At 37.3% G+C, this 26,537-nt stretch overlaps 2 long non-coding RNA genes across 2 annotated transcripts in view; one reads left to right on the top strand and one right to left on the bottom strand.

Annotated features, from left to right (window-relative positions):
• LOC144615832 (uncharacterized) overlaps window positions 1–26,537 on the top strand; it is a 574,275-nt gene that overhangs the window by 528,788 nt on the left and 18,950 nt on the right. The window lies entirely within an intron of this gene.
• On the bottom strand, window positions 99–26,510 carry LOC132689723 (uncharacterized). Its single transcript, XR_009615134.1, has 3 exons — window positions 26,423–26,510; window positions 13,964–14,069; window positions 99–268 (listed from the first exon to the last, which is right to left on the bottom strand). It is a non-coding gene; the product is annotated as an uncharacterized LOC132689723 (long non-coding RNA).

A 26,537-nucleotide genomic window follows, 5' to 3' on the forward strand; every position in this document is an offset into this window, starting at 1 on the left:
GGCCTCACTCTGGCTGTCATCATTTCATTTATCGGAATTCTTAGTGTGTGGTTCTGGGATGGAACTAACCACATGAGAGATTTCTACAAGCCATTTAATGTTTAGAAGGTGGGTGTAGGTTCAGGTGCTGTTGAAGTTAGCATGTGCTGTCACAGGTCTGCTGGCTTACCCTGTTGGCAGGAGTTAAAAGCCAGGCATGCAGCCTCCAGCAACCACTGGGTCACCTTCTTCAGTTTTTCCAGCTCCTCAGTCAAGTATGTGTTTAGATCTGTGAAGAAAGGCACCATCTTCTGTAATTAACCTGCATCATCAAATGTGAAGGCTTAGAGGCAGTGAGAAATTGATAAGGGGTCCAGTGCATCATCATAAGATCTAGGTCATCTCATGGTTCCTTCGTCCTTTCTCTCCAGAGCTTCATATCCATCTCTCCTTCCCAACTTCCTGCCATGTGGACTTAAGCCTCCACCACCATATGCAAAAGCACAAGTCATACATAGATTATTTAACTACCTACTATTTAGCTGCTACTATTAAACTAACTACTACAATTGTGTAGTCAACTCCCTATAGTCAATCCCTTAATCTATATAACTGCAAGGGATCCTGCTTCTCTAATTGAATCCTGGCTAATAAATTGCCCATTTGAAGTTAAGAATAAAAAGAATGTTTTACTTTAAATGTTTGCTGAATTAATGAATGAATATAATAAATGAAGTTATTCTTGGTGCACAACACTCATTCATTTACTTACCCGTTTAGAACACATCCTGCTATCTATACATCCATTTATTCTATATACCCATTTGTCCATCCTTATGGCTAAGTACTGTTTTTAAGTATCCATAAAAACCACTGTAAATAATGACTCTCTTACACATACACCTGAATTCAAATGGAAGATGACAGCAGGCCTGGGTCAGTAACATGTTGCAATTGACTTCAACGTGGGGAAATGAAGACCAACTTCACAGCTGAAAGTACTGGAGAATTTTAAGTTGATGAAAAGTAATTACCTGGGCAATGAAGTAGCATGAAACACTATAAATGGCGGCATTAAAACACTGATTGGGAATCAGATGATTTCTGGGGTGAATTTTCCATGAAATCTCAGTTAAAATACAACAAAATTTAAGGCAATTTCCTTCCTAGAAATATTTTATTTATCTATTTTTATATGTCTCTTGTCAAACTAGATACATGTTTGATCAGATTTATCTATTCCCTTCTGTTTGACTCTCTCTTGATGTTTACATGATAGGTTATATCAGTGCAAGTGTTTGCAGTGAACCCTGGCCTTAGTTCTATTTACCACTGGAGTATAACTCACACAGAAGCTCCAATAAGGCTCAAGGTCATGATGCATAAGAAATGAGAGTCCGTTTGCTGCAATCTCTCTCCTGGCCTTGTCTACTAAACCCATTTACTCTTCTTTCAGTTTTAGAGCTGTTCTTTCTATCAAGCACAGTGGAAAAGTGCCCTTACCCTGCGAGCATCTTTTTCCTATATTCTCTTCAGAGATCTCTCATACTTCCTATGGCTCATGATATCTTTCTCTGACTTTCAGGCACATACCTTTGAGTACAACTGCCAGAAGCAAATGTCATCCTTTTACTTTTATCAATAGTCTTTCAGAGTTTGCACAAGTGACTTGCTTCTCAACTGCTGCTGAGCAGTAGAGAAAGCACAGGAGGATTTTACATGGAAAGAGCATTTCAACTGCAGAGAGACTCTATAACTCTCTGAAGCACATTTCCTGGGATGTATAGCCCGGAAGCTTGTACTAAGCAAGGAAATAAAGTAGTGGCAAGTTGAGTGGCCACTCTATGCTCTGAATAACAGTTCTTATTTCTGGGTTAAATAAGAGGAAAGAGAAAGGGAATGACTTCACTGAAGTCAATATTCATTAAATAAGGGTGTCTGGGTGGCTCAGTCAGTTAAGCATCCAACTCTTGATTTTGGCTCAGGTCATAATCTCACTGTTCTTAAGTTTTAGTCCTGTGTTGGGCTCTGAGCTGATAGCATGGAGCCTGCTTGGGATTCTCTCTCTCTCCTTCTCTCTCTGTCTCTCTCTCTCTCTCTCTCAATAAATAAATAAACTTTAAAAATATTAAATAAACACTGGGTCTTTACTCATTTTGGGGGTATGTGAAAAAGACTTGGTCTCTGACTTCATGCTGCTTAGAGTCTAGAAGGAGAGTCAGAAATCGACTAAAAGGAGAATTAAATAAATACAAATCCCAATAAGTTCTAAGCAGGTGTAAAGAGAGTAACTGGGAGAAGAAAGAAGAAAGGGGATCCTATTTTAGTTAAAGTTGCCATTCCAGCTTCCACAAGGAGGTGACATGTAGTTGTGACATGAACAATGTGCGGCAACAGTCCTGTGAAGAACCTTAACCTTAGGTGTTTCTAGCCATCTTGCTTTGAGCCTGAAGAGGAACCATATAATTCAGATTCCTCTAGCACCTCCAGGTACCTGTCTATGCGCTCTGTCTTCTGTCCTTATGCCACTAAGTATACATTCTATTTTTCCAAAGAAACGAGAACCCTTATCTTTAGTGATGTACATACTGTGGACCTACTTTGCACAAGTCACTGAGCTGGGTAAAATGATAAATGCATCAGAACTATAGAATACAGATCCTGATATCAAGGGATGGTCTTGAGTATTCCGTACGAGGATGAAAGTAAATTAGGATATCTTGGAGAATTAAACTCTATGATTTATTAAAAATAAAGGCTAAAACAGGACCACACTATTCACTTGGAAATGTAATAAAATATACAATGTTAATATGAATTGAAGGTTTCCCAATTTATAACCCTTCCAGCTTAACAAATATTTGTTAAATGACTATTCTGTACCTACTATAATAGGCCCGTGAAATAAGAGCATTTTTAAGATGATGTTTCTACCTTTAAAGTCATAGAGATGCATTTTACTATTAACAATTTATTCAACAAAAGTGAAATATTACACATATCGTGGCTTCCTTTTGAAATTTACAGAGTCACACACATTTATTTTCTATGATGTCTCTGTACAGCCTCCTCATCTTCCATGTCTCCACTACTTTTTTACTTCAAAGTAAAATTCTTGTTCATAGTCCCTAGTGTTACAAAGCAGTGTGCATGCTGTGACATTCATCTGCCTGCACACAACAGGCATTTTCAGCAGAAAGTACAGAATAAAATAGAAAGCAAGTAAGAAGGGAAATAAGATATTTATTGGATGCTGTTGAATGAACACAGAGAAAGAAGGCAAATTAGTGAAAAGTGGCACTGCCTGAAACAAGTATCACGATAGCGCTATGTTGTAAATACTCTCTATGCACACCTACACGTCTATACATAAGTAGGCACACATACCCACACACCCACAAACATGGCTTTGCTTGCCCTTCCCCTGGAGGCAACTGGCATATCCCTATAGTCTTTATTAATGCTCATAGGAGATTGGTTGGTTTACTGTACATGGGCTTAGGAGATGGACAAACCTGGTTTTAAATCCCAGCTCTGTCAATTAATTGGCTATTCATTCTTCAGAGAATAATTTGCCCTCCATCAATCTCTGTTTTCACATCTGTGAAATGTGGACAGTGATGGCTTATCAGTTGGAATAGTATAAGGATGAGTCCCTGGTCCACAATCAGCACTCAATAAATGGTTGCCATTGTATTAGGTAAATGAAGAGTTGTGGTTCTTAGAAAATGATAAGACTGAGTTAACTGGAATTGACCTAGAATAAACATTTTTTTAATGTTTATTTATTTTTGAGAGAGAGAGATGGAACATGAGTGGGGGAGGGTGAGAGAGAGAGAGACAGAATATGAAGCAGGGTCATCCTGGGACTCTAACTCAAGAACAATGAGATCATGATCTGAGCTGAAGTCAGATTCTTCTGACTGAGCCACCCAGGTGCCCCTAGAACAAACATTTTTAAAAGCTAGGTAAAATTTCACAAAAATGCTACTGAAATATTTGAAATACATAAATGAATTCTTAAAGAAATTAAATGCGTGAGAATTTCATCCAGAAGTAGAGAGGGATCTGAAATTAAGAGCAGTGAGTATATGAAATTGATGCTGTGGCCACCCTCTCCTGGACTTACCTACCAAGCCCCATTCACTCTTTGGCCACCTAGGGCAAGGGCTGGAAGGGGGCAGCCATGAGGTTGAGAGCAGGTATTAAGTGTGGCTTTTGAAGTTTTTAATGGGAAGGTTTATAAGACTTGGATTTGTGATAAGTAATGAGTATATACAAGACTCCTGCATAGACCCAGTGACCCTTACAGACCTCTCTCTGTATAAAGTAGAAAAGAAAAAAGTCCAGCAACCTGCACAATAGGACAATCACCACATACCTCTGAAACTGGAAGTGAATGAGGAAGGTAAAAAAAAAAATGAGTATTTGGGAAAATCTGTTTGAGAATGTAGATGTCCTCCCTCATTCCATGACTTTGGGGACTAAGCTATCCCGCCACCAAGGAAATCTCGATGTTTATTCTCTACAGATGGTAAAATGGATGGTCCCTGAAATGGGGGAACCCAGCCACTGTCATGAGATGAAAAGGAGCATGTGTATAATGAATGCTGAACCTCAGTCCTCCAGCCCCTTGTCCCAACATGGCTCCCAGAACCATGGAGGATTGGGAGATTTCGCACTATATCACCTAGCTAACTGAAGGGGAAAGGTCTGAAGATACTGTGGGGTAGAGTGAGGAGCTAAACAGTGGTCACCCAGACCACCTTGTATAAAACTGAAGTCAGCATCTGTCTTCCCACATCAGTGCTGCTAATCAGTTTGACAGTGTTCCACTATCCTCTTAATTATGAGAATGGAGGGTCACCAGACACTGAGGGGATCCTCCACAAGGAACATTGTTACCAAAACAATCAGAAACAAGCAACTTGGAGGAAATAGACTATGGAAGGAGTGAAAAAAAAGAGGAAGAAACTATAAGTAATATCCTCAAGGAGATGAGAAAATACTGAATAGTTGAAATTACAAGAAATTCTAACAAAAATAAAACAAAAAAAGAACATAGGATTGAGTTAAAGTGAAGGAGGAACATATACATTTTCAGAAATATAAAGTCTGAGAGAGTTTCCCATTCACAAACTCTTGAGGAAAAAATTACTAAATGGATGTATTTCAGAAATAATAACTGAAAAATAGATGGATAAAGTGGAATGCACAAAAAAAGGATGAGAAGCAGTAAATTAGTAAACATTCTAGTAATCTATATGCATTCATTATAAAAATAAATGTAAAATCAACTTATTTTATGACATAAAAGCAAACTTAAATTGTATTATCAAAATGGTTACAAGGAAGCCGGAAAGAGTTTGGCTTATTAAACCAGCCTGAGGTCTCTGCATCATACAGGAGGAGGATAAAAATGTGATTAACTTTAGATTTTGACAAGCATGCATGCTACTGAAGAAAAAATGAAAAAGATAGAACTTTTAATTTAATGGATGGGGCAAAAGAAAAAAAAGAGACTAAGAAAATGTAGTTCAATGGAAAAAGGAAATTGAGGTGAAATTGAAGCAAAGAGAAATCAGGGTAAATGAGAAGCACAAAAGAAGACAGAATAGATTCTGCATGCAAACACACATATACAAACATATATGTCTTTGTTTATATATATATTTATATATAAGAGAAATCTTGCATATTGAAATCACCTATACAAATGTAAATATAATAAACTAGAATTTTGAACAAGAACAAAAATGCTAATTAAGATCAATATGAATAATATTATATCTGTCAAATTTGTAGAAATTTACAAATATGGCAAAACTCAATTTTTGAAAAATTATGTAGAAATAGGCAATGTTATGCATAGCGAATGTGAGAATTGACACAATCACTTGGAGAGTAATTGGCAGTCTAGTAAAGGTAAAAATATACGTACCCAATGCCCCAGCAGTCCAACTACTCCATAAATGTGTTCTCCAGAGAAACTCTCATACATGTGCAAAATATATGTTGTACTAGTTGCGACACTGTAAAAATGTTTGTGATAGTGAAAAATGTAAACAACCCAACTGGCCCACAATAAAATAAATGAATAAACTGATAAATGATACTCTTTAATAATTAAAATGCATGACTTATATTTGTAGGAACCACCAAAAGCCTGATTCACGGGTGGTGAAAACATGGGTACAATAGAAGTAAAAAACAATGACTGATAGTACATCTCAGCCATAGCAGACTATCTCAAGAGAGGGAAGAAGGGAAGGGAAGAGATAGGTAGGCATTTTGCTGCATCTGTAAAGTTATCTTCACAAGGAATTCTAAAGCCATTTGGCAGAGTGTAAATGTCTTTTTTCATCTGGGTGTTGAATGCATGAATGGCTCTGATTCAATTTCCTGTGATTTTCTATATTTTTGAAAGAATTCATTATTTAAAATTGAAAGAATACAATAAATGAATGAAAAGGTAGGTAAGTGGAGGAATTAGCATCCTCAGAGTCATGTAAATTTTATATTTAGCCTGTTGTTTCACAGTAGTATAATTAAAATGAAAACTACCTAATAATAACTCCCTTTTCCATATCACTCTACATTTCAAGAAGGACTGCCTCTATAAAAAATGACTCAGGAAAGCTTATTGTGGATGCTATCAACAGAACAGCAAATTACACTTGGAGTTTAGAATTTGGAGACATAGGATTTTCTGAGTGCATGGGGGGTTCATTCCTAACGTGATATTAAGACACTTGAGAGTGAATCTCTTTTAATATCACATGTGCATGAGTTTGTGGCTTAGTTCCTAAAATGTATTTTAAAATATTCTGAATGAGTTATACTGCTGAATTAACCAAACTGTTCCTTAAGGGGGCTTTGGGAAGAGAAGTGAGAAGCATGCAAGTTCTAAGGTTGTGTTGAACCCATAGCCACAACTCATATACTTAATATTGCTGGTGTCTCCCTGTCCTGAGTAGGTTCTCAATGCCCAGGTAGGAAATATGCATGGGCTTTGTATTAGGGTGACTACGATGCCTAGTGTGGTTGAAGTGACTTTCTTTAAACTTCATAGCACCCTGAAAATAGCTCTATCATAGTTCTGACCACAAATATTGTGACTGTAGTATATTTATGGGATTCTTCCATTGATTGTGTACTGCATTGATTTTCTTTTAAAAAACAAACTTTTTATTTAAAAACAGACATTTATCTAGAATTCACAATGTATGAGTTAGGGGAAAATGGGATACAACATTTACTCAGCAGCAGCCTACAGTTTACTGTAGTCATTTTCAATCCTAGCTGCAAACTGAAGATCTTCAAGGAAGAATATGTGTATATGTGTGTATATGTATTTTCCATCTCTCTGGAGTATTTTACACAATTTCCATTAAAGGTTGATTTTAGTTACACTGTGAATATACCTATACACATGTTTTTTAAGACTTAATTTTTTTAAGAGAAGTTTTAGGTTTACAGCAAAGTTGAGAGGGAGGTATGGAGATTTTCCATGTACCTCCTGCCCCCATACTTTCCTAGCCTTCCCCATTATCAACACCACTCATGAGAATGATAGATTTTTTTTTTTTTACCGGGGATAAACCTATATTGATACATCATAATCACTTAAAGTACATAATGTGCCATAGGGTTCACTGTTTGTGTTGTACATTCTATGGGTTTGGGGAAACGTTCATACATTTCATGTATAAATGGCATTTATTCACCATTATATCATATATAGACTATTTTCCCTGCCTTAAAAATACTCTGTATTCTACCTGTTTATCTCTCCTCCTCCTCTGCCTCTCGCCATGGACCTGCAACCACTTATTTTTTTTCCATCTCCGTAGTTTTGCATTCTCCAGAATGTCATATGGTTGGAATCATACAATATGCAGCCTTTTTAGATTGGCTTACTTTACTTAGTGATATGCATTTAACTTTCCTCTATGTCTTTTCATGGCTTGATAGCTCATTTCTTTTTAGCACTGAATAATATTCCACTGTCCAGATGTTTATATATCCATCACCTACTGAGGGACATCTTTGTTGCTTCCAAGTTTTGACAATTATGAATGAAGCTGCTATAAATATCCATGTGCGGGTTTTTGTATAGACATAAGTTTTCAACTCCTTTGGGTAAACACCAAGGGGCTCAGTTGCTGGATCATATGGTAAGAGTACATTTAGTTTTGTAGGAAACCACCACACTGGCTTCCAAAGTAGCTGTATCATTTTGTATTCCCATCAGCAATAAATGACAGTTCCTACTGCTCCACATCCCCACCAGCATTAGTTATTCTCAGTATTCCAAATTTTGTTAATTCTAATAGGTATGTGGTGGAATCTCATTGTTGTTTTAATTTTAAATACCCTGGTAACATGTGATGGGGATATCTTTTTATATGCTTAGTTTCCATCTGTATATCTTCTTTGGTGATATGTCTGTTAAGGCCTTTGGCCCATTTTATAATCAGGATGCTTGTTTCCTTGTTGAGTTTTAAGAGTTCTTTATATATTTTAGGTAACACTTCTTTATCAGATGTGTTTTTTGCAAATATCTTCTCCAAGTCTATGTTCTGTCTTCTGATTCTCTCAATATTGCCTTTCACAAAGCAGAAGTTTTTAACTTTAATGAAGTCCAGATTATCAATGATGTCTTTCATGGATTTTGTCTTTGGTATTACACCTAAAAAAAGCATCAGTGCATCTAAGGTCACCTAGGTTTTCTCCTATATTATTTTAAAGTTTTAAAAATATAGTTTTGCTATATTATACTATATTTATATTATACTATATTTATATATATTATGTATATACTATATTTATATACTATATTTATATATACTATATTTATATTTTGCTATATTATACTATATATATTTATCTTTATATTAAATATAAATATATATTTATCTTTATATCAAAATAAATATATATTTATCTTTATATTATATTTATATTAATATACTACATTTGTGATCTGTTTTTAAGTTAATTTTTGTGAACATAGTAAGGTCTGTATCTAGATGATTTTTTTTTTTTTTGCATGCGGATGCCCAGTTGTTCCAGCATCATTTCTTTTATTGTTGTTGTTTTTGTTTTGTTTTGTTTCTTGAGAGAGAGGTTGAGAGCTCATGCTTGAGTGCATCTGTGCAGGGGAGGGACAGAGGGAGAGGAAGAAAGAATCTTAGCCTGATGTAGGGCTCAATCTCCTGTAAGAGCATGGCCTGAGCCAAAGTCAAGAATCAGATGCTTAATTGCCTGGACCACGCAGGCACCCCACCATTTTTTGATAATACTATATTTGCTTCATTGTATTGTCTTTGGTCCTTTGTCAAGGGTTGACTACACTTATGGGAGTCTATTTCTGGGATATCTGTTCCATTCCACTGATCTATTTGTGTATTCTTTCTCCGATACTACACTGTCTTGATTAGGTAGTTTTATAGTAATTCTTGAAGTTGGGTAGTATCAGTCCTCCAATTTTGTTATTGTCCTTCAATATAGTGTTGGGTATTCTGGGTCTTTTGTCTCTCTGTAAATACTTTAAAAACAGTTTGGTGATATCTATAAAATAACTTTCAAAGATTTTGACTGGGATTGCATTGAAGTTGGAAATAACTGACATCTTGACAATATTGAGTCTTCCTATCCATGAGTATGGATATCTTTCCGTTTATTTAGATCTTCTTTGATTTATTTTGTCAGAGTTTTGTAGTTTCCCTCATATAGATTTTTTATGTATTTTGTTAGATTTATACCTAGGTATTTAATTTTGGGCGATGCTAATATAAATGGTATTGTATTTTTAATTTCAAATTCCCATTTTTCTTTGTTGGTATATAGGAAAGCAATTGACTTTTGTATAATAACCTTGTGTCTTGCAACCTTGCTATTATGCTTATTAGTTCCAGGAACTGTTGTGTAGATTCATTTGGATTTTCTACATAGATGATGATGTCGTCTGCAAATGAAGACAAGATTTCACCTTCCTTCCCAGTCTATGTACCTTTAATTTCCTCTTCCTGCCTTGTTGCATTTGCCAGAACTTCCAATAAAATAGTGAAAAAGAGTGGTGAGTTGTACCTGATCTTAGTAGAAAGCTATATGATCCTAACCAGATGAACTATAGTACTTTATATTGAGTACTGCTTCACAAAGCTAAATCATTCTGTAGTGTTGCACAGGGTTCTAAGGAATAGGAGGATATCTATTCTGTATTCCCGCTTCTACATATGGCAATTTTTCAAGCACCCTAGGCCATGAAATTTTCTTTTATTTGAGGTACTACTATTCTACAGTGATCCCCTCTCTCAAAAGCAGCTGAGCAATCTGGAAGAACTGCAAGAACTTAAAAACAGAGCCAATGGGATTCAGTCAGAATGAGTATCTTTCTACACAACTGTCATGTCTTTTCTCTGTCTCTGCTAACCATTTTTGCTTTCCCCTATTGTCTTCAAGATCCATCCTTTTAGAATCGTATCTCAGTTAGCCTACCACTTTCTTTCTTTTTTTTTTAATTCTTATTTATTTTTTTTAATTTACATCTAAGTTAGCGTATAGTACAACAATGATTTCAGGAATAGATTCCTTAATACCCCTTACCCATTTAGCCCACCCCCCTCCCACAACCTGTCCAGTAACCCTCTGTTTGTTCTCCATATTTAAGAGTCTCTTCTATTTTGTCCCCCTCCCTGTTTTTATATTATTTTTGTTTCCCTTCCCTTATATTCATCTGTTTTGTGTCTTTAAGTCCTTATATGAGTGAAGTCATATGATACTTGTCTTTCTCTGACTTACTAATTTCACTTAGCATAATACCCTCTAGTTCCATCTATGTAGTTGCAAATGGCAATATTTCATTCTTTTTTATTGCCGAGTAATACTCCATTGTATATATATTCCACATCTTCTTTATCCATTCATCCATCGATGGACATTTGGGCTCTTTCCATACTTTGGCTATTGTTGATAGTGCTGCTATAAATATTGGGGTGCATGTGCCCCTTTGAAACAGCACCTGTATCCCTTGGATAAATATTTAGTAGTGCAATTGCTGGGTCCTAGGGTAGTTCTATTTTTAATTTTTTGAGGAACCTCCATACTGTTTTCCAGAGTTACCCTACCACTTTCTTATTCTCATTCTTCTTTTCCAGTGTTCAAAGGTCTGCATACTTTGAAATAGGAGTGGCTCCTTAGGTTTTGGCTCCTTTTAGAGACCATCTGAAAGGCCTTGTTCATTGATTTTTCCGGCTGAGGCATGACTAACCCAAAGACCTGTTGAGTCCAAATTTGTTTCACTCCCAATATTCAGTCACATAACAGTGTTCTTTTCTTTCTTTCTTTTGTTTCTATGTATATACCAAATAGGTAACATGATGATAAGAAAAATAAAGTGGTACAAAATCATTTATTATACAGGGCTACCATCTATGGCTGCACAGTTTGTGCACTGTACAACCCCAAGAGAAGCATTTGGATGGACCCAGATATAAATGTTGTCCCTGGAGCTGCTGGATTTGGTAGCCATGCTTGAAGGCATACACCTGTTTACCAGGGGGCTTCTACCAGCTTTTAATTAAGAATGTCCCATTTGGGGACTTTTAATTGCCTGCAGGCATATCTAGAAAATTCAGACCTCTTGCATTCTCACAAATTCTTTCCTATCCATAGAGTTCTTTTTTTAAAAAATTTTTAATGTTTATTTTTGAAAGAGAGAGACAGAGTGCAAGCATGAGAGAGGCAGAGAGAGACAGAGACACAGAACTGGAACCAGGCTCCAGCACAGAGCCTGATGCAGGGCTTGAACCATGAGCCATGAGATCATGACCTGAGCTGAAGTTAGATGCTTAACTGACTGAGCTACCCAGGAACCCCTCCTATCCATAGAGTTCTAAAGGATCAAATTGTAAACTATGTACCAGCATTAGCTTTTCCAAAGTTGTTAAAGTGATATGTTCTCATTCCACATTTGGAATCTTATAACAATAGAACGGTAGGACTAAAAAAAGGCTTGGAAAGCATCAGGTATACTCTCCTTATTTATAAAGACCGATATAAATTACAATAAATGTCATATATATATATATATATATGATTTAAAACATACATATATATATATATGTTTATTTATATATAAATATATATATGTGCCCTTTTCTCATTGGGTTGTTGTATGCTTATATTAAATGTAGGTTTATAGGCCATTTTGAAATCTTGAAGTAAAGGCTAAAATATGGATGTAAAATCATCTGTCTCTGAAACAAGAGATAACATAAATGTGATGGGGCCCTCTTAACTGTAGTGACAGTTTAATATGGAAGGTGTGTCCTTAAGTTATTTTATAATGGATTAACAGTGAACCTAGATTCTCTACAATTTCTTTTTACATTTTAAGAACTGACCCTAATTTTGAGTAGATACTTCATTAATATTCATTTGTATATAATTGCCTTAATTTCAGTGATAATGACTTCAGCTACCAACTGTTTGATTGATGGAACTTGTGTCTTCTCTGGAAAGGAGCTAAGATATAAAAATCACACCATTCATGCATGCCTGGTATTTTTAGCTGCCTTTAATTACTAACCAGCTAAATAAGCATGCAAACCACGCTGTGATTGATAGGATCTCTTGGTTGAAGTGATTTTTTTCCTCAGAATGTGGAATATGCTTGAATCAATTGAGTACTAAAAATAACCACTGAAAGCTGAATCTTCCAGAATCAGGAGGCTCTTGAATAAAGCATCTAACAAGAAGGAATTAACCTGCAATCTTTAAGACATTGTGACTGGAAAAAAGAACGAACAGAAAGTTCTCATTGAGTGCAGCAGTGTGAAAAAAGGCCTGTAACATGCCAAAACTTTATTTACTGAAGACATGCTAGGTAGCAACATGCCAGGAACAAAAGAAGACATGAACTGAAAGTCGTATGGGGCAAGAAAAAGAACCAGGCAAAGAGGATGAAATGTGTAGTTGAGTCCTGTGACCTGGAGACTGAGAACACATGGTGGCTCAGAAGTGTGTCTAACTCTGGGTGGATGGTAGCACTTCCAACACACCAACCCAATGCTGATGAGTAAAATTTTGAGGAAGAGTCTACTCTGGAGATCTTTGGATATATCTCCAGTGTGAAAATAAAAGTGCTTTCAAACTGAGCCCATCACAATTAAAAATCAAACTGAAACAGCAACAAATCAAATAATAAATCTGGAGAAGGTTGCTGTAGCCAAGAACCAACTTGGCCAGAAAGTGTTTCCAGACACTTCTTTTGTTAATAATAAACAGCATCATCCTAAAGAAACATGGTGATTAGGAAGTTGCCACCCTCTGAAAGTGTTCTAACTGTATTGAATATCTAGTGTCTGATAGACTGAGAAGTTGGCTTTTGGTACCTCTTGAATTCCTTTATGTTCTTTCTTTACTGTCTGGCCCCAGTTTATCACTGGCAGAGTTTGCTGTCCCCCCACCTCTTTTTTTTCTTGGCTAAAATCCTAGACTCCAGTGTCATATCCAAGTCCCAAACCCTCAAAATAACTCACACACCACAATATTCTTTCCTCCAGCCATTCAAAACTTCTGCCCACATGGTAAGGTTAGGAAAAAAGCAATCTGCTGACTTAAATTTACACTCAATTCTTTCTTCTTCAAGAATATCTGGACTTTTAAAGAAACAATATTCTATACGACATTATAAATGTGCAGTGGATGAGTTTAGGAGACATTAAAGGTGAGACAATGAAGAACATTTGAGTTTTTTTTTTTCTTAAATGCATCCTCTAAGTGACTCTGTGGGGTAAAGGAGGGAAGGAGAAACAATAGAAAGAAGATAGCTCTGCTGGACATATCAGTCTCCATTTAATATTTGTCAGCTGTTTATTTCTGTAAGACTATGGACATTCACTTGCTTTTGCATGCACCTCTCTAAAGGCTGGTTGTAAACATAATGACTAAGTAGTAAAGCCTCCATTGGTCTTACCATGATGTGGACTCTACCCCAGTGGCATATGTTGCCTGTCTTCTCTTCACTGATTCTGTGAAAGTGAGGATTCATGGCTGTCTTTCTCCTTCTTGCCTTCGAGAAACTATAAAGTATAGAATTGGGGGGAGAAAAAAGGAAACAAGGTAAAAGAAAAGAAAAAAAAACAGCAAAAATAGAACCATGATGATCTCCACGTATGATTTTCAAGGCTTAGTTACAAGAAAGGTGACCCAGGTGATTGGGCTCAGTATCTGCTCATTTTGCACACAGGGTAAAAGATTCTCCTAGGGACCTCTCAGCAGTGGTTTTGTCTGTCAGAAACTTTCACAGACTCCCTGACCATTCGACTGTGTTATTTTCTTATTTTTGTGTAGTGCAAATAACTCAACTTCCTCCTTTATATACTGAAAACAAACAAACAAAAAACAAAAAAAGGAAAAAAACGCAACAACAGTGAAATGTTTAATGTTAGAGAGTCTGAAGGCCGTGTGGGAAGAAGGGAAGCTGTAATTATCTTAACATATGGAGAAAAGTGAGTTGCTAATGCACTTGGTTTCTTTTATTTATATTCTTCCTTCTGTTCCAAATGGCCTTACTGGGCTGTGAGCACCTGATGACACTCTCACACTGCGCCAAGGTGTGTTCATCCTGGAACCAGAGCTGGGGTAAGCCAGTATTTTCAAGTGACAAATAAAAAATGGGAAATTAAATCCCATTGCCAGGGTTCATTGTATACATAAATTCAGAGCTGGCTAAGTCAGGAATCTTCTAGGCTTGCTGTGCTAAAGAGGGATGGAGGGTAACCACTCATTCTGGGGTGAGCTTCCTGTCTTGATCCTTGTTTACACATGGTGGTCACTCACATCTGCCACTTTTATAGTTCACCAAGAAGACCTGACTCAGGACAACAGAGATTCTCAAACTGGGGAGGACAGAAAGTATTAACACTTCTTTGTTCCCAAGGTAATCTCTATATTAAAAATAAGTGTGGGGGCACCTGGATGCCTCAGTTGGTTAAGCATCTGACTTAGGCTGAGGTCATGATATCATGGTTCATGAGTTCAAGTCCCACATTAGCTCTGTGCTGACAGCTCAGAGGCTGGAGCTGCTTTATATTCTCTCTCTTTCGCTCTCTGCCCCCTACCCCACTTGCACTGTCTCTCTTTCTCTCTCAAAAATAACATTAAAAACAAAAAAAAATTAACATTAAAAAATAAGTGTGGTAGATATTATGAGAAGAAAGTGAATGATATAAACCATGATCGGTAAATACTTGTGAAATGAATGAATGAATGAATGCAGGATATGTCTTCCTAGAGGTGACCGATTGGGTTTGTTAAGCAGAGAATAGTGGATGAGACTACAGGGACAGAAATAATAGTATATTTTCCATTGGCCATACCCTGGGCTAAATACTTGCATACATCATTTAATATCCAAAACAAACCAATTGAGATTAGTTTTATAATGTAAAAATTCTCATTTTACACAGGCAAAAAGTAAGGCCAAAAGAAAGTAAGTAGGCTTTATTTAGTTACATTGTTAGTTGGTGAGAAAGCCAGGATATGAATCTATTTTTGTCTGATGCCAGTTCTTGATTTTTCACTACTATACTGTCTCCACATAGACTGACTGAGCCCATCTACTGCCTTCCTTTTACTCATTCTAAAATGCCTCCTCCCCATCTCTACATATGGAAGTTCTCTCTATCTATCCAGGGTACAGCTGAGATGTCAACTGTTTTTGAAGACTTTCTTGATTATCCAGTCACATGTGACCCCATGTGTTCTACATCACATGGCACTTAACCCATACCTGTCACACTGCTGACCGTATTCTGCCTCGCATCAGTTATTCTACTCTGGCCTTCTATTCTGCAGTGAATTGCAACATCCCTGAGGAGCTGTGTTCTAGAACTCTTTGTTTCTACATTGCTGGAATGTCTGCTTCTAAATTGTGCTAAATGTATTTTGAATTGAATCAAGGTGGGGAATCTGGCAGTTTTCTTATTTCTTATATTATTTGCTTATTAGATTCGTGGATTTGAATGTTTATAACCTGTTCCTCTGCTTTAAGTATAGATTATAAAATCATCTCAATTGGCCTGTGTCCATAACTTTATGACAGTCCTGGAAAATATGGAAACAATCACTTTAGGGAACCCATATATTTATGAAACTCATGAATCACCTATGTCTGTTGGTACCATGTGATAAGAAATAGGGAAACCAGCAAGAGGGTGTTTTCAGACATGATTTTGAATGAACAAATAGTTGTAACTGTTCCGTGAAAGAACAGATGATATATAGCCATATTAAACATAGTATTATTCCCTCCTATTTAAAATCTACTACACTCTTTTTTTTCATATAATAGTATTTAGTCAAAGCTATCTGGGTAGAAGGAAGATAAATGAAGACTTACTTTTCGGGGGTAAGGGAAGGTTATCTTGACTGAAGTGTTTAAGTTTTCTCCTGCTATCTCCCAATCTCAGTAATGGAGTATAATAAATTACCTTCCTTCCCATAGGAGAATTATTAACATGGATGTAATATTACTCACCCCCTCTAGCTTCCTAACACACTAAAACCTTAACAAATGTTTCATTGTCTCAAGCTATGCATATTCATCCCAAAGAGGAAACTCTTCATGCAAAATGTGCTCTCCCATAGGAATACAGATAGAAGAACCCTTGAAGATCCTTATATCTACTCAGTAACAGGCTGTTACCTACATCTGACATGTATGAATGATCAGTTGAGGATCCTGAGTCCTTGATGAGAGAAGATACAGCCAGTGTAATGGAGGGACAGGTCACTCATCTAGTCCATCAACCCACATGAATTCGTCTTGGTACATATTACAGTGATTGAAATAGATTTTAGGATACTGTCATATATACCAGGACAACTGACTATTTTCAGAACCTGAGACATGTTTATCTTTATGTATTGTCTTCCCAAGATTTTATCATCTCTAAAAGTCAAGGTCTCATTGTTGCTTGAGTATAATCTACACTTAGATTGCTTGTCTTCATAGAGAACCAATTGTCTGCATTCCTCTTGTACAAATCTTTCATTGTTATGAAATCATTTGTTTCTCTCCAAACTTCTATCTTCCTTTATTCATCTCTCTTACGTTGTTTACTAATTTCCACTTTGAGTTATGGGTATATGTGTATTAGCTTTTTTGAAGACAGCAAGAGTAGGACCTGTTCTGAGTCAGCCTTGTATCCTTCATAGTTGCTCTAAATATGTTATGAACAAAGAAGAAAAATTGAAAGAAGAAAGGACGATGATAACAGAAAAGAAATTTTTTTTAAAAAAAGGAAGAAAAGGAAAAGACCGCATGAAGACTTTCTCAGCATTTTTTAAAGTCTAAGCTTATTAATCCAGAAACAAGATGTAGAAAAAGATAAGTATCTTTATCTTTTTAAGTCAGGCATGCTGGATTCATATTCCAATGTGTTAATTACTAGCTGTGTGACCATGGACAATTTACTTGACCTCTTTGAAACCTAGTTTCTTTCCTAGAAAAATGGGTTTAATAAAACCTAAGTTGTGGAGTTGTTTAAAGATTACATGATTCTGGTGCATTATGAATCACATAGGACATGGTTAGCAGGCAATAGATGGTAACTATATTGCATTAACCCTTTCTAAGTGGACCTGCTTCCTAGTAAACCAACTAATTGAGTCCATTTATTTTTTCTCTAAAGCATACAGCCTTAATAGAATGACCTTTCCCAGCTTCCATTACTGAGAAATTAGGGTTGCACATATTTGTATTACAAGATACATGACAAATCTAGTAGGCTTCAGATACTGAGAAATGACTTCACTTTGAATGTCTCATCAGTGCATGTGATCGTTAGACCATAATATGGACTTGTTTTTGTGAAAGGCAGGAGGAACATACAGCTTGGCTCTTAAGGTTGAGTTAATTCTAAAGAATTAGGATGATATTTTTTGTAAGGGTATGCTGTTACCCTCTTCTAAAAGAAAAACAATTGTCTCTCTGTCCTATCTTGCTTTGCCTCTTAATAGAAACTGCAAACAGTGTAGCCTTCAATTTCTCCCAAAAAAAGAAAATACATTGTTCCAACTAGTACATTAGGACACATTTGATGGCAATTAATAAGAAATCCCAACTTAAATTGACTTTCCACAAAAAGGAAAACTATGGTCTCAAATAACAAGAAATTCAGTGGTAGGGCAGGCTCTGTGTAAGGTGTGTACTGTAATTGGCTCTGAATCTCTGTTTCATTTGGTTATTTTCTCAAGTGATAACCTCATTCTTAGGTAGCATGGTGACAAAGAACAATTTCAGGCATCACATGTGGTCCTAATAACATCTGGGACCAACATGTCTCTTTCTTTGTCTTCTCAGAGGGCCTCCATAGGTTCCCCTTCAAATCTCAATCATCAGCGTTGGGCCATATACCCCCTCTAAGCTAATCCCTGGCAAGATAGTGAAGTTGAAACACATGTTGTATGAAGTCAGGATGGTTATATGAAGCAAAAGGGTTTTCTGTTAGAAAAGACCAACAATATGCACAGCATGGGGCAGGTAACCAACAGTGATGACTCTAGTGGCTTTCTGAATATTAAATTGACTTTCTACAAGTAATGGGAAAATCAATGTAGAGTTAATTCATTGTTTTTATTGAATAAGCAAAACAAGAGGTAGTTTAGGTTTTTCAGGACTAAATCAGTCACCTCTTATTTCCAATTTTTTTTCTACTTTATAAATATGTGTTGGCCCAAACACTTTACCCGACTTTAGCTACCTATTGATAGGTGAGTGAAGGGGGTTATTTATAAAGTTAATTAAGTAATATTTCAATGTTTAGATATCTTCAAATATACCTTAATGGCAACATCAAAATTATATGACTTTCAGGATTTCTCTTTACCTGGAAAGACAGATGCGCAAGCAGATCAGGGATTGTCTTGCTGTTTTCCTTCCTATCTTCTTTCTTTTTGCCCTTCTATGTGTAGTTCTCATTTTCTGTTTTAGCTCCACACATTCTTTATTTGAAGCCATCCCCTTAGAGTGGAATTCTTATAAGAGGCTATGCCTATTTCCTATTACAGGAGTCTAAAGACTTCAACCAGTAAGCTAACACAGGAACATGTAATCTAGGCTCAACTAAGCTAATACTGCTGTCCAGGGCTTCAAATCAGGGAGAAGAAGCTCAAACCTCCAGAACACAGTTGATAAATTATCCACAGATAATGGAAGTGTTGAGATTCTAACACATGAATTGTCAGGGGCATGACCTAGGCTGCATTTTGTCACCTTGTTTTCTTGATTCCTGCATGTTTTCTGAATCTGATTCCCTAGACTTTTATGGGATCTGTAAGCTACCTCAAATCCTTTGTTACTTAAATGAGCCAGATTTACTTATGTGCTTGCACTCATGGATACTTAATAACAGGGCTCTCTTCTAAAATAAGAGGTTGGGGGATATTTAGAACCAGAAATCAATGTCACATGCATGCCTCTTTCACTTTCTTAAGACTGAAGAATTGTGATAGTTTTGAGTCACATACCCTCTGCCTCCTAGTTTGGATCTAGACTATTTCTTCCACCTCTGGAAGTTTTTTCAATCAAAAAGAAGTTCATAGCTAGATGGTATGTGGGCTAAGATTACAGTCTAAGAAAATGGGTATCTTGGATCAGAAATTTCTTTTAAGGCTATTCTTGCTCTGGGGTAAAAATAAAGGAAAGATAAAGAGCCACAGTTAATTTGTGGCTGTGACAATTGTTTTCAGAAGTCTGTTCTGGGCAGAAGAGACCTTTATCCTCAGATAGGCAAACCTGCTGGCTGGAGGAGAGCAGGATGTCTTCTGGCTTTGTAGAGGACAGCAATGCTTTGGTTCCCTTTAAATTAATGTCTTCTGTTTATAACAAAAATAGAATTCTTACAAATATGCTCTTTGTAATTTTACCAAGTTCTTTTGTCTACTGTGATTAAATATTTTACTCTTTGAAATACGAAGATATTTTGTATGGTAGGGATAAAAAAAAAAAAAGAAGTATCCTTAGCATGTAAAAATCCTTTTAGTAAAAATTCATTGAGTTCCACCTATATGTAATTTTCGTTGTTACTTGCTATTCATAAATGGGCTGGTGTTGGAGGAATCTCTGATTTGTAGCATTTGCCAGTTTCTGTGGTGTAAATACCATACTCCCACCACCAAGACTGACCTTAAGCCACCAACCTTTGATATGGAATTGGGAACAGATATGCACGATCTCTAGCCTGCCTCTAGAACTCCAGAGTTTCAGAGTTTGAGAGTAATAGAAGTGACATTTGTCTAATAGCAGTGGGGCATATTTAAAGCAAGAAGAAATTCTTCTGGGCATTTAGAGTACTAGGCAAAGCATTAGACATAAACAAATATAAACATTTGTAAACAAAATGATGGAGCTACAAGTGGGTGGAGAATATCCGGGAATGGCAGGAAAAGAAGGTGAATGACAGAGAGAAGAGGGGAATCAGACAGGGAAACTGGGAAGGGCATATGTTGGGAAAATGGGCATACGTATGACAGGAAGCAGCACACTATCCAGGAGGAAAGCACTGAGTGGATCTTCAATATGTGGGGCCCCCTGTGTAGTAGAGCATGCATGGATAGCACCACATGAGAAGTAAAGTCACAGATCACATTTCTGGGGAAGTATGCTAAATAAACCAGTGGCAGAGGCACCAGGAATTATGGTTTCCGAAGGTCATCCCACCAGCATGCGCCTGTTGGTCACTGAGTGTCTCTGGGCTTACCTAAGGTAAAAAGAAAGGTGCCAACACTCAGGGGCAAGGGCCACATCAATATCTTTGTGCATGCATTATGACTTCAGGATGTCACCAGAGGGATTTCACTGGAGAAAAATAACTGAATTATCTATGTCCTTTAGCCATTTTGGACCTAGCCAGGCAGCTAGTCTCACTGTCATGCAGGCCAGTAATTGTGTAGGTCCAGAATCTCTAGACAGCAGCCATTCATCAGCAAGGTGCATTTTGAGACACAAAACTCCCCGAACAGGGGAGACTGTGCTTCTAGTATCAGTTATCCCTTCTGTTTCAGGGACTCATCTTCACCAAGGTAGAGCAGGAGAATGCTGATGATCTTATGCTCTCTGTGAAGCCAAGGCATTTGAAGAAGGATTCAGCCTCTCCTTTGTTTTGTCTGCTTCACTGCGCTAAAGACGGGAGACAGCTTCAGGACACGTTGCATGTTTACTTCCTCTTTTCTCTTCCCTCCCACTCCCATGCAGCACTGATGTTCGACTGCTTCCTTACATTTTATAATCATAAAGTTGGATGTTGTCCTTGAATCAATATTTCTTTACAGCATCCCTGGAAGGAATCTTATTCCATCTACTATGTCCTCAGGGAATACCAGGAAGGAGCTAAGGCCCAAAGAAGGAACCTGCACAGGTTCAAAAAGCAGAGTCAGATTCATTTACCATCTTCAACTGCTTTACCCGTAAAGGGTCTCTCTACTCACAGTGATTTGCCATACGGAACATAGAGGGACTGTACCTGTAGGACATGGGTGTGACTGGCCAAGAGAGGGCCCAGATAAAAACAGAGTAGCAGCTCAGAACAGAAGCAGTTGTCTATAAAATTGAGCTGTCTTCTTTTGCAACCATCATGTCTATTTTAAACATGGGCTGAAAATACAGCAATGCAGCAAATCTGTTGGACGTCCACTTGTTACTGACAGCTATGCTGCTCCCAGCACACTGGGGTCTTGTCTCAGTTTTATTCCTTCCCCTGTGAAGGGGGGCCTTAGTATCCTATGCCTCGTCTCAGCTCTTTTTTCATTAGTTATAGATTTTTGGGGTGGCAGAGCCATGTTGCCCTGCAGCTAGTTCCTGGGCCACAAACCACATTCCTACTGGAAAAGGATCATGGCCAGCGAGCTGCCTCCTATTGCCCTGCTCGTATCTTTGAAGGAAAGACCCACTTGACCTCCTGTAATAATAGTCTCTTCTCCTCAGCTATATTCACTTACCCTTGGACACAGGTTTTTCCTATACAAAGGCTCTGGGATTACCCCATTCCCTTATCTGGGGTGTTTAATCACAGTCAGAAATGAGATCTCTTTCTTGTTCCTCAGAATCACATGCTGCTTCTGTCATGTACCACATTGGTCTGAAGTTCTCACTATACATGTCTGTCTCTTTCTTGTGGACAGGGAGTGTGGCCCATTCATCTCTGTGCATCTATAACCCAACACAGGGCATGGGAAACGTTAGGAGATTTAATAAGTTGTTGGATTTAATTGGTTTGAACTAGCTAAGTAAAATATTGTCTTAAGGCTCTGCCTTGCAATATCCTCCGTGCTAGTCCTTAAGTCTTGGGTCTGGAAGAGCAATAATGAATTAAAGGCCCAATACCCTCTATCAAGGCCCAGCTAATTACAATTACCACACCAACCGATAGCTATTCCCTGCCACTTTTTCTCCCTGTTTCCTGGATAGCTTCCTTTCCTCTTTGTCTATTAAGAAATTTTCTCTGGTCATGTGCCCTACATGCAGAGTTATGGAAACTTTGGGTTCTGATGCCCATTCTTATCTTCCTGATTCCATCATTAGCCCAGCCCAAGGGTTGGCCTGGGGAAAACTGGATTCTTAGACCAAATATTGGAAGGGTGGTGGGTGTTTATTTGCTGGCTATTTGTCATTCCCCTCAAGCATCCTATCTTATTGGGGCTTTCCAAAGCCTTATCTACCTCACCTTCTCCTATGTAATATAGTTAGGGAATAGGCTTCAGAGCTTCCCCGAGTGCTTTGAGGCAGTGTTATGTAGAGGACAGAAACGTCTTAAGATGTGGAAGACCTAAAAGCCTTTGAATATTGGCTCTATCCTTTCTCCAACTAGCTGAGCAATAGATCGAATCACTTCAAACTCTCTGGGCCTCAGTGTTTGTTTTTTTTTTTTTCCACTTTTATATCCAAGTAGTTGCATAGATCATTCTGGTGATGATACTTTACAGCTCTTAGATTCTGTAAGCCTTTGATCCTAGCTCTTCTTCTCAAAACATCAGTGTAATTAGGTTATTTGGATTTAAATGAGCCTATTCTAACCTATTGTGAGCAAATGCAATAGTGCTGATAATTGTCTTACTTCAAAACTATGAAGCTGATATCTTCTCTAAGGCAAGGATATTGGTATTTTACTGCCTCAAGTACAGATTTATTAGATGTTCCACCAGGACACACCATGATCACCCACCCCCCAAACTAGTCATTACTATGGTCCAAAAAAGAAAATTAAGCAATGCAAGTTTGTGATAGTCAAGTGGAAGAGAAGCCAGAACTTTTGCATACCCTTTGTAAAGCATTTTGTTTACATGCCAGTATTTGGAGTTGCTCTTTTCATGAGGCTCCCAATCTCAAGCAGTAGTTTTAATTCACAGAGTTAAATCCAGCTGAGTTTGAAATCTGTTGCAACAAGTCACCAGAGGGACTATATATCTCTTTCTTTCAGAGGAGAAGCCAAGCACAGCAGTTCAATTAAACTAGCACTAAGTCCTGCACTCCAAAGACTGAAGGGCCTGAGGGAGAGGCGTCAAGGGGAGAGTTATTTGCTCCTGTTCACCCCTTTTGGCTAGAAAAATCATGCTGTTTGTGACCAGAAAATTGAAACAGAAAGAGATCCAAAATGGCAGCCACTGCCTCCTTTTCTATTAACCTCCAGGCTGGAGTGCTCTACAGAAGGAAGAGTGACCAAGATTAATTACCTTTTGGATCTCAGTGCATTGTTTCACTAACATAAGAAGACTTACTGAAAACTTGGCGGTTCCCACCAAAAAATGCCTAAGATTATAAAAGTTATTAAAATAGAAGCTTTTAGACCAGCCGAGCAAACCAGGTATCTTAAAAAAAATCTGCTTCTAGGATTTCAGAATAAATGAGAGATGAAATGGTAGAACTGCTATGATAATTATTGGCTCTCGAATTAATGGTAATAATTACCTTAGCAAATTGCCACGTAACTGTTCAGTGAACAAGTTCATAATCTAATCCTACATTGTTTTTTTTTTAAAGCCAGTTTCTCTCTATTTGTATGTCTTGAGGCTAAAGCTTCTTGCTTTACAATATTTGTTCTTTAATCTTTGCTAACCTAAGCCCTTGTTGCGAATAATGAGAGTAAACTGGTTGAAGGAAAGTATTTAATGAATATCAATCTTGTGTCCTGCACAAACAAGTCTTGAACATCTCATCCAGATGGATCTGTTGTGAGTCAATGAATTATGATCTCTAGGTCACATTCTAGACTTTTCTGGGCCCAGAGAAGGTGGCTGGCACGACGCACAGCTCATTCACTTCATTTTGTATTAAGCTCTAGGTGGCCTTTTTCTCATCTCAAGCGATATAACCTCCAGTCAGAGGAATTTTCCCTAATGGAAAAGTGGAATTATTGACTTTACTCTCCCCTGAACTCTTTCTGATTCTGTCTTCTTGTAGGAATCATTCTATTGGCTTTGATAGATGGTATCATTTTCCCCAAAGACATCAAAACTTGTTTTTAAAAATTATCACTTTTTTTTAATTTGCAGTTGTTGTCATTGCTGTTTTGAGCATGTAATCTTGGCGTTATTTGTTTAATCATCTTATCGTTCAATAGGAATTCACGAAGCTTAAACTGGATGCCCAGTTTTGTGCTCAAGGAAGACATTAAAATCTATTGTATACAGTTTACAACCAGAATGGACAAAGACATATGGTTTAAATTGATGATTGCTAAGTGAAATAGCAGAATCTCGAACGTGGGAAAAATTTCTGTACATCGAAGTGGTGAGGAGAAATATGACACTGATGTGAGATTTGAATTTGTCTCAGAATAATTTGTCATGATGAATACATGAATATATGGAGGAGGGCAAAATAAACACAATCTTAAATAAGAAAAGACAAAAACCTGGAGAATTTCTATATGAAAAATCCTCCAGTATTACTGACAATACATGAATGGTACTAAATTTCAAGTAGGAAGTAGGGACAGGAACATGTATATGATGAAAAGTACAGCTATTTAGGAAGGCACACAGCATTGTACTTAACACACTATATAGTTGTTGAAGAGTTAATATCAGGAAGTGCTGTGGACTGGTTAAATTCATGGGCTTTGGAATTAGAGAAGTCATACTTTGGGAGTCCTTTCCTTGCTATTGATGGGAACTTGAGCAAACCCCCCAATTCCTAAAATTCAACTTTCTCGTGAATAGCATGGCTGTGGTTCTTATAGTTACATCAAACAAGACTTCTGTGAGGTGGAAATGAGCTAATGTGTATAAAATGCTTAGTAAGTTACTTGGACATTGTAACACCCAATAAATACAAGTTATTAGTATTATAAATGTGTGCTATCATCATTATACAGCTACAAGGTTTTGTGAGCAGATGTATATATATAATGTTGGAGAGAGAGGTATATAAACAGATTATTATGAAAGTGAATATGTATAGATAAAGAGTGCTTGTGTTCAAGGTAGTAGTAGTACCAGTCAGTAGAGAAGAAAAGCTGATACCTCTTCACTTTGAAATGCTGGTGAGCCCTTTACTTAGCGACACTGGCTTTGGGGAAGGACTTCTTGAAATTAAAATACAGAAGAAAAATACATATGATTTCACTCCATGTAGAATGTAAGAAATAAAACAAATGAACATAGGAGGAGGTAAGGAAAAAATAAAATGAGATAAAAACAGAGAGGAAGGAAAACCATAAGAGATTCTTAAACTGTGGAGAACAAACTGAGGGTTTCTGGATGGGAGGTGGGTGGAGGGATGGGCCTAAATTGGTGATGGGGATTAAGGAGGGCACTTGTGATGAGCACTGGGTATTCTATGTAAGTGGCGAGTCACTAAATTCTACTCCTGAAACCAATACTACACTCTATGTTAAATAACATTAATTTAAATAAAAACTTGGAAGAAAAAAAAATCTATATCAGGTTTGGGCTTCCCAGGACATCAATGTCCTGACTACCTCTTCTGCCAACAATTACTATTTTAGAGCTAACTTTACTGAATTTACCCAGCTAGTTCCCTGGTGATGGGATCATGGATTAGGGCATTATTTGTCTCAAAGCCATTTCAATTTCTCAAATGTGTCACGGGGAGTAACAGTCATTCTGGCAAATGTCATTTTATCCATATTTACTAGATAACCTTCGACTTGCAGTTCCTTTAGACAGCTGTAAACTTCTTGTTCTGTAATTCTATACAAGTTTCTTATCTTTTTAACACAAGAGAACCCTCAACTGCAAATTAATTTAGGGAAATTGCAAGTCTTTTTTCACTGTTCACCTGTTTGTAAATGATAAGGGCCATAAACAACAGTTTTAATAATTCGGTCCTTTGCCCAGGAGCAGCAGTTGGTGATCCCTGCACCATCTCATACCCACATGAGCTGGTCCTCCATTTCAAGCCAACACTCACTTTCTGTGATGAAATGCAAGGGCTCATCCCAAATTAATACATGGCTTCCTTCATCTGGAACATGCAAACCAGAATATGTGCTGGAGTCCGGGACTGTGAGGGTTCCTCTCTGTAC

The sequence above is a fragment of the Panthera onca genome, chromosome A3, assembly GCF_046562875.1.
Source record: "Panthera onca isolate mPanOnc1 chromosome A3, mPanOnc1 haplotype 2, whole genome shotgun sequence".
Taxonomy (NCBI): Eukaryota; Metazoa; Chordata; class Mammalia; order Carnivora; family Felidae; genus Panthera; species Panthera onca.